At 37.8% G+C, this 10,224-nt stretch overlaps 1 long non-coding RNA gene across 1 annotated transcript in view; it reads right to left on the reverse strand.

The window, feature by feature from the left end:
- Window positions 1-3,833: 3,833 nt before the first annotated feature.
- The window catches only part of LOC137630891 (uncharacterized), a 16,169-nt gene continuing 9,778 nt past the window's right edge, over window positions 3,834-10,224 (reverse strand). Inside the window, exons 2-3 of the long non-coding RNA XR_011041799.1 lie at window positions 9,066-9,206; window positions 3,834-5,671 (exon numbers count right to left, since the gene is read on the reverse strand). This is a non-coding gene — a long non-coding RNA (uncharacterized lncRNA). The remainder of the gene's footprint in view (window positions 5,672-9,065; window positions 9,207-10,224) is intronic.

Below are 10,224 nucleotides of genomic sequence, written 5' to 3' on the forward strand. Positions count from 1 at the left end.
ACAGGACGGTAGGGGAGACCTTGGTTGCAGTGACTTATTAAATAATTTACACAAGTAGTATAATGCTCTTGTAGGTGAAAACTAACTGCAGTGTACAGGACGGTGGGGGAGACCAGGTTACAGGATGGTGGGGCGGGGGAGACCTTGGTTACAGGACGGTGGGGGAGACTGATACAGGACGATGTGGGAGAGGTAGGTAACAGGACATTGGGGGAGACCTTGGTTGCAGTGACTTATTAGATAAGTTAAACAAGAAGTATAATGCTCTTGTAGGTGAAAACCAACTGCAGCGTACAGGACGGTGGGGGAGACCAGGTTACAGGATGGTGGGGCGGGGAAGACCTTGGTTACAGGACGGTGGGGGAAACTGATACAGGACAATGTGGGAGAGGTAGGTAACAGGACGGTGGGGGAGACCTTGGTTGCAGTGACTTATTAAATAGGTTACACAAGAAGTATAATGCTCTTGATGGTGAAAACTAACTGCAATGTACAGGACGGTGGGTGAGACCAGGTTAAAGGATGGTGGGTGGGAGACCTTGGTTACAGGACGGTGGGGGAGACTGTTACAGGATGATATGGGATAGGTAGGTAACAGGACGGTGGGGGAGACCTTGGTTGCAGGACGGTGAGGAAGACCTAGATTACAGAACGATGGGAAGACCTAGGGCTCAGGCAAGGCCATCTCGAGACGGCCTTGGTCCAGGACGATGGGAAGACCTTGGATTACAGGACGATGTGGGAGAGGTAGGTTACAGGACGTTGGAGGAGAGGTATGTTACAAGAGAATAGTGAGGAGCAGGTCACAAGGCAATGATGGTGGGAGGAAGGTTGCAGGATGGAGAGGGGTAGGTTGCTGGACAAGGGTTAGGGGTAGAAGTATAGTCCTCTAAAATAGGGAAGGGGTAGATCGCAAGGTCACCCTCCAAATCATAGTTTACGGTCAAGTTTTATCACTTGGCATTAATAAATGTGCTCAAACGGTAAATAACATAATGTTCTTTTTGTGATAGTCCTTTTCTTAAAAAGAAAAATTTCAGTTATGCCCTATCAAGAAAGTTTAATTAAGTATAACAATCGTTGTAGTGATTAAACGTGGTCACAATGAAACCCTTAACTTTTAATGAAATGTCATAGAGTATGTGTTCACAAAATTCGAAGTATACCTGGCATGACGACAGCCAATATTATAAACACGTGTATCCAGTTGCTGTTTTAGTTGATATTCAAGACCAACGCAAGGACATTTAAAATCTTGTAATTTAGAAATTAGGAAAGTCAAGAACCTGAGGGATTGATACTTTTTTTAAGTATTCTAAATACTCTTGTAAATAAAAGGAATAATGGTCTAGATATCACGTAGTCTTCATTTTACATGCCTTGCATTACTAAGGTAACTTTGGGGGTAATACCATGATGAACACAATTATATTTTAGTATCCTGCAAGATATTATTTACATTTCATTCAATTCCACAAGTATTTTCATGTTCAGTAATTTTTTAGCAATGAGAGTTCTCAATAATCCTGCCTTACTGAATACACTAATTTTATCCTTTAACCCCTAGGTTGCAACTGGCCAGATAGCTGCCTCCTGCAATGGCCCATGTAGAGGCGACTGTATTTTTGAAGTTACTGTCTTGTGAAGTAAGAAGATTGAATTTTCACGATGACAACCAGCTGATATTTATCAACATTTTGGATTATCAAATACCAATAAAGACGTACTGGCCTATTGGAGTTACATTCTCACGTTTACCACACCACCACCTAAGAATTTCTACCAAATACTTGAAAAAAAAATGGATTGGGATGATTCTAAATAACATGACAGGTATGTTTACCGGACACTTTTTTTTTTTTTTTGTACTATTGGGAAGGTTTTCTTATGCAAACTAGTCTAGCTAAGTTTTTAATTGTCAGAATATCTCTAGTATATGAATTTGATTTAACATTTTCCTAGTTAATACTGCTTGCCTGATAGGCATTTGATTACTCAAGTATTGTAGCCTAAGGAAAATTTTCCCAGGTTATGTCATTCGTGATATGGTTATTTGGCGTTAGGTAACCGAAGCTGCTTGATTTTGAGAGAGATGGAAAAGCAAGGTCTATGTAGACCTTGGGGAAAAGCTAATGCAGATGGCTTAAAACGCGAAGATAGTGATTCGTAGGTTTGGGGGATTAATATGTACGCCATAACATGGTGCAGATGATAGTTTTTCATTTTTTTTCATTAGCTAGTTATTTTCTTGCTAGGATACCAGAGTATAATTGGATAGGTTATTTAACTCGTGTTAATTATAGTATGATACATGTGTAGGTGTGGCTTAGTTTGGCTGATGAAATTCCGCACGAAAGACTTGAGTTTTAATCTTGGGCTGCTTTTTTATGATATAACAGTGCAATCATGCGTCTCCGTGTGTAAATTATAAAATCTAATAGAAACTAAAGTGGGAATTGCTCAAGTTAGAATGACACAGATACCATGCAACAACGAAGGAATAATATAACTTCAACCATCATTATTAAGGCAGCTATGGCTGATACTGATTGACTTGTTTCGTGTGCTACATAGCTTATTTAAGTGTTGCACTTTCAATGCAGTAATTTTCAGCATCTATTTAAAATAACTCCTTATTAGTTAATGATTTTTACTTATTTAACTCGAGAGAATGTTACTAAACGTTTTTCTATTAGTTGATAGTTTACATTTTACTTGGCACAAGAAAATCATTTCACTGAAGCAGTGTTTCACTTTAGGTCATTTCTATGTAGGTAGGTAGTTATTTGCATAAATGAAAAGAATAAAACCTAGTTAACGTCCAGAAGTAATAGAGGTTATACTAAAACGTAGAAGACTTGTTCCTTGCAGTATTGGATAGATTGAGATGATTGGGTACATGAGTCTAGATGATAGTTTTGTTCATTTGCTTTGGTTTCTTGCCAAAATACCACTGAGTAATTTTGTTCTGGTGTCAAGCGTCAACTGGGGTGAGTTATAGTATGAGTAATCTGCTGTATATTATAATAGTGTAGGTGTCATATTTTGACTAATAAAATTACACTTAAGACAAATTTTCAAAGCTCTTGAAGCTGTTCACGATTACGAAATTTGTAAGTGGAGATTAGTTTTAGTTTCTTTTGTCTTCGGCTGCTTTTTACGATAAAACAGTACAATCATGCGTCACCTTGTGTAAATTATTAAAAGCATTATACTATTGAACTACAGTAGCAATTGCCCAAGTTAGAATGGCACTGGACGCAAGCACTAACGAGGGAACAATGTAACTTCAATCCATTATCAAGGCATTCATATACTTTAGCTTATAGTAACAGTGAGGCCCCTTACTTCGTGTATGTTAAACATAGCATATTTTAATGTTCCACTTTCAGTACTTTTCAGGATTTATTTTTAAATAAATCCTTTTTAAACATTTTTGGCTCGATAATATATCTTGCATGTTAGGTAAAATTAAAAAGGGTACAAATTATAGAATATTTTCATGTCAAAGCCTCAAACAAAACAATAATGGTTAATTTTTTTTTCAGGTACAACTGTATAGCTTCGGATAACACAAGCTCCAATTAGAATTAATTCAGCTGTTGTCAGAGGTTAATGCGCTTCCGCAGGTCTTCTACACTTTCAGTGGCAGCTACAGAAGAAGCTACAGAATTCTTAAGCTCTTCAGTGGAGGCAGCAGTAGAGAGATTAGTAGCTCTGCAGAAGAGATCGATAACGCTTCAGCAGTAAATCTTATTACGAAACATCATCATCAGTGGCAGCTGCAGATTTCTTAAGCTCTTCAGTGATGACAATAGCGATAACCATATTACAAGCTCGGTTGTGATGTCTGCAGCAGGAGAGAGTAGAGATTAATGGCTCTTCAGCAGCAGCCTTATTTATGTAATATCTTCAGAATTCTTCCAGTGGCAGCAGCAAATATTAATGACTCTTTAGCAGTAGTCCTATTGGTCACCTTATTACGCAACATCTTCAGTTATGTGAACATCTACAGTGCAGACGTCAGCAGCAGCCTAATTACGAAACACCAGCAGAATTCATTATTCTGAAGTTCTTCAGTGGCAGCAGCCAAGATTAATAATGGCTCTTTAATAACATTCCTACTGGTCATCTTATTGCGCAACAATCTTCAGAATTCTTAAGCTCTTCAGTGATAGTGGCGGCAGCAGTAAAGTCCATATCTTTCAGTAGCAGCAGAAATGAGTGAGCTCTTCAGCAAACCCTTCAGTGGTGGCAGTGGTAGTCTATTATATGTAATATCTTCAGCAGCAGAATTCATTCTTAACCTCTTCAGTGGCAGCAGCAGCAAAAATTGATGGCTCATTAGCAGCAATCTTATTATGTGGCAGAAGAGATCAATTACGTAACATCTTCAATTTTTAAGCTCGGAAGAGGCAGTGGTCTTATTGCATAACGTCTTCAGTGGTGACGTCAGCAGCCGCAGTAACCGTATTACGTAGCATCTTCAGTAGCAGATAAACTCTTCAGTAGTCTTATTACGAATAACATCTTCAGTAATGACGTCAGCAGCAGCCTTATGAAACATCTCCAGAAACACCTGCATATTTCTTAAGCTCTTCAGTAGTGTAAAACATTTTCAGTGCAGACGTCAGCGGTAAAACTAATAGCTCTTTAGCAGCAGTCCAAGGTCATCATCTAATTACGCAAATTCTCCAGCTCTTCAGTGGTGTGATATGCAGACGTCAGTAGCAGCAAGATTAATGGCTCTTTAGCAGTCCTTTTGGTCACATTATTACGCAACATTCTGAAGCTCTTCAGAGTGATGGGGGCAGCAGTAGAAATCCATATTTTTCAATAGGAGCTAGTAGGAGCTGCAGAAGTAATGAGGGAGCTCTTCAGCAGTAGTCTTATTACATAACATCATCAGTACGCCCTCCAGTGGTGGCAGTGGCTCTACTCTTATTATGTAACATCTTAGCGGTAGTAGCTGCAGTCAACAGTGAAATCTATTCAGTAGCACTTGCATGAGTTCTTCAGTGGTGGCAATGTGGCTCTACAGCATCAGTCTTATGTAACATCTTCAATAGCAGCAGTAGTAAAGATTAATGGCTCTTCACTGAAGAAGTGATCGATAGTGTTTCAGCAGCAGTCTTATTACGTATTATCTTCAGTAAACCCTCCTGTGGTGGCAGCGGCAGCAGTCATATTACGAATCATCTTCAGTAGCACTTGCAGAAGAAATCGTAAGCACTTCAGTGATAACAGCAGCAGTCTTATTGTGTAAAATCTTCAGTAGCAGCTTTGAGTTCATCAATGGCAGCAGCAGTCTTATTACACATCTTCAGTAAGCTCTCCAATGATGGTAGTAGCTGAAGAAATCTTAAGCAGCATGGAGATTAATGCTCTTCAGCAAGCAGTCTTACTATAAACACCTCGTAGCAGCTGCAGCACCAGAGTTACTTGCTCTTCAGCAACGGGTTGCTTAATATCTTTGGTGACAGTAATATGGAGAGTATGCTCTTCAATATCTTGAGTAGCAGCTGCAGCTAACAGTAAAAACTCTAATTCCATCTTCTGTTCATCTCAAGAGTGTACTACTACAATTTGAATGTTGCACCATTCCTACAGGTAAAAAGGTACTGTTCTCTTCCTCAACAGCATCAGGAAGTTACTTCTGGCAGTAAATTACCTGTTAAAAAAAAAATCCATTGTAATATATGTAACTTGTACATAAATAATGAAATAGCATAAATAATGAAATAGCTCCTTCATATTATTTACAATCCCTACATAGCTGTCAAAACTAGCTACACAACGTCAATGCTGTAAGGAATGTGTCAACCCTCACATTCTAGATACTGTACCTGGAAAGACTTTTGAAAGTCTTTCCAGGTACAGTCCCTTACTTCCTAGTCTTCCCAGGTACAGTCCCTTACTTCCTATATTACCTTGCAATATCTGCACAATGATATATAGCCACCAAAACTAGCTTAATGCTTTAAGTCATGTGGAAACATACACCACTATATATACATAAGCCCTAACTCAGTCACCAGTAGTATTAGGTTAGCAACCATCACTTTTTAGATACCTAGCAATCAGAAATGCTGTATTTTATACATAAACCACCATAACTAGCAACACCTACACAAACATCAATGGTATAATGCCTGTGACAGCACTCAAACATCATCTGGCAAGACTCCACTATCAACAATACTACAGGCTACTTAGTTGCTAAGACTAACCTAATAAATAGAATTAAGCAGTGTTATAAGGCAAGGGGCAACCCTAACATGCTAGATATCTGGCAAGAACTACATAATATTATAGGTTACATAGCTGTCAAAACTAGCTTACTTAAGACGTACACACACGCATGTTGAAGGCTAAATGGCTTCTAAAACTAAGTGCTGTGGCAATCATAGCATCTATGGCCATCCTAACTTGCTACATACCTAGCAAGATCTGCACAATTATCAACAATATAAGCTACATAGCTTCCAAAACTAGCTTATGCTTTAAGCCATGCGGCAGACCTCACTTGGTAGATGGCTGGCAAAACATGTTACTGGCCACATGGCCACTAAAACTAGCCTTATGCCTTGCAAGCTCTACACATACAGATCAAATACTATAGTACACTGGAAACACCACCTCAAAGCTAGCTTAGTACATGACCTACACAAACACCAAAGATGTAAGTTCCATAGCTGCCTAAAGTAGCTAAATGACTAGCAAGACTTACACAAATACCAATGACAAGGCATAACATCAATGCGGTAAGACAAGTGACCACCCTTATATTCTAGATACCTGGCAAGACCTTTTGTACCAAGTCACTAATGTTATAGGCCACATAGCTGCTGACACAGCTTAATGTCTATCATGACCTACACAAATGCTATAGGGCACACGGCCAATAAAACAAAAGGTTTGACAGTCCTCACTTTCTAGATACCTGGCAAGATCTACACAATCATCAATGTTAAATGCTATATATCCACTAAAACTAGCTTAATTAAATACCAAAATCTACATTACCGCCAATACTATAAGTCACGTAGCAGAGCTCACCCACTACATAACTGACGAAGACCTACACAATCACCAGTGCTATCAGGGAGGTGGTAACCTTCACTTTCTTGTTACCTAACAATCAGAAATGCTATAGGCTACATAACCACGAAAACTAGCTAAACTAGCAACACCTACGCAAACACCAATAGTATAATGCCTGTGACAGCACTCAATTGAAAGATATTTGGCAAGACCCTACAATCAGCAAAGCTATGGGCTACTTGGCCGCCAAAACTAGCTTAATGGACAGAAAAAGCTATGCAAATACCAATGTTATAAGGCAAGGGCCAACCCTAACACACTAGATACCTGGCAAGACCTACACTCTATGTTAATAGGTTACATAGCTGTCAAATCTAGCTTATGAATATAGCAAGACCTAAACAAACAAATGTTAGATTCCACAAGGCGTCAAACTAAATGCTTATCTAACTCTAACTTGCTACATACCTGGCAAGATCTACACAATTACCAATACTAAAACTACACAGTTTCCAAACTAACTAATGCTTTAAGCCATGAGGTAGACCTCGCTAGATGGTTGGTAAGACTAAAGTTATTGGAAACATAGCCACTAAAACTCGCAACATGTCTTGCAACATCTACAAGACCTATGTTATTGAAAACATAACCACTAAAACTAGCTTTATGTCCTGCAAGATCTACACAAACAAGTCAAATACCTTAGTACATTGAAAACACAACCTTTCATCCTACATAAACACCAATGCCAATAGCCACATAGCTAAAGCTGACTTAATACATGACCTACACAAACACCAGCGCTGTAAGGTGCATAGCTACCAAAACTAGCTTAATGACTAGCAAATACCAATGGAAAGACATCATCATGATGTTATACTGCAAATGTCAGCTATTACAAATATATTATCTGGTAATACTCGCAAACCTATGTGCAATATGCTTATTTTCGTAAACCATATCAGAAAAACTATAGTACCCCTTCTGTTTGCTTCAATGTTTTCGAATTCATATAATCATCAAGCCCTGATTGACCTCTTAATTGCCTTAAATAATTTGTAAACTTGGACAATTCAAAGCTATTAACATTCTAGTTGTTGCAAATACAAACTTTGTGATCATACTATAACAATGAAGCTAGCTGGCAAAATTATCTAAAACTATGAATCAGTATTACGATAAATCAACCTTGATTTAAAAAACTACACAACTTTATTTCGGTGTAGCCCTGAGGACCAAAATTACATTTCTTAGTCAATTTCCAAAATTATATTTCCTAGTCAATTTCCAAAATTAGATTTTCTTGTCAATTTACTAAGCTTAGGCCAAATTCAGAACGAAACCGTTATCATTTCCACTGTACACTATAACTCCAAATGAATCTCAACAAACTTGACATTGTTACCAAGATATCTTAATAATTACTTTAAAAAAACCGTACGATAGTCTTAATATTGAACTCTTCCCTCATACTTTGCAGAACAAATGACACTTTAGTATTCTAGGCTATTCTTTATAAGGAACACTAAGCTAAAACTTTGAATTTTTTCAGAGAAACTATTTCTAATACTTCATTACTTGCTACACGTGTTGGATGCTACAAAGATTCCCCCTACATTTTCAATACAAACTTGAAAGTATGAATCACTTACTGCACATAAGCAATTCATATCAGAACTGTAGGAGGCAAACGTTTTGGTATCCAGTATACGAGTCAGGCTTTGCTGATTATATTAATTCGAAAACAGTGAAGTAATAAGCAGAACTATAAAATTTTCTGCAGTGGCTTACGAAAATGAACCTCTTGACATTTGGCGCTGCCTAAACTCTAAAGAATTAGTAATGTAGTTCTTAGTTCCGTAGCGGGCACACCACTGTATCTAAACATATTTTAGCCAAAATTTATAAAACTGAACTTCCTACCATTCAACCCTATCCTAATTTCAAATTGATTTAACTAACACCAAAATTATCATACAAAAATTATACAATTAGAGAAAAATAATAATTATGAGACTTACGTATATATTCGTAGGGTCAGAAAATCCTTGACAACCAGAAATCGTGAATCTCGACGTATCCTGACCAAGGTCTATAGAATCCTGACCTTATTAGTGACCCGATTAATTTCATATCTGGTTCTGGCAGTGACGACTTTCGACCTGAAAAAAATTACCCATGTTAAGACTTTTCAACTATAGAAGAATTCCTGCACCACCGAAGAACTCAAAATCTTGAATTTGACACTTTCCATTTGATTACACACACACACATTCTCTCTCTCGCTCGCTCTCTCTCTCTCGCTCGCTCTCTCTCTCTCGCTCTCTCTCTCTCGCTCTCTCGCTCGCTCGCTCGCTCTCTCTCTCTCGCTCGCTCTCTCTCTCTCTCAGATGCATCCCAGACCATCCAAGACTGGAAGATGCAAAATACACCGGAAGATGAATTAGTAACTCTCTGGTGGATATACGAGGTGCCTCACACTGAGGGACCTGGGGGAACCCAAACATAAAATAAGAAAATAAGGCAACAGCATTCCAAGCAACAATTAGCTCATACAAACTAAGTTATTAATATTTACAAAGCCTTGTAGTATCATTTGTGTATATATTAACATTTAGAATTCAACTTTATGAATAATACATAAATGACCAACATTATTAGATCAGCTAGCTACAATGAAGTAAATTGTACCAGTTCAACGAATTTGTTTAATAAAATGTTTAAGATAAGGTAATTCTATACAATAGCTCCACCATTAATAATTTTGATATTATTTGGATAGAAATATCAAGAGGAAATTCATAAAAGGCAAAGGGGGGATGGGATGGATAGGAGTTGTGAGGAAGTGGAAGATTTGGATGGAAGATGAACAGAAAAAAAAAATAAAGGCGAATAAAAATCATTATTCCAAAAGAAAAAATCAGCACTGGTATAAAAAGGAAATGGAACTATGGTAGTGCAATCAAAAGAAGTATTTGGAGATGGACGAAATATATTGGAGAATTGTTTGATGCTGATATCAGTAGAGCTAGACATTAGACCTTGTAATGACACAAACATAAATACTCGTGGTTAAGATCTGAGAATATTAGAATTTATATTAGATTCAAGAGGCATCAGTGAAAGAAGAAAACGATGAATTGGAGACTCATCACATCAAGAGAGGTGTAAGACATGGCT

The sequence above is a fragment of the Palaemon carinicauda genome, chromosome 39 (genome assembly GCF_036898095.1).
Source record: "Palaemon carinicauda isolate YSFRI2023 chromosome 39, ASM3689809v2, whole genome shotgun sequence".
Classification (NCBI taxonomy): domain Eukaryota; kingdom Metazoa; phylum Arthropoda; class Malacostraca; order Decapoda; family Palaemonidae; genus Palaemon; species Palaemon carinicauda.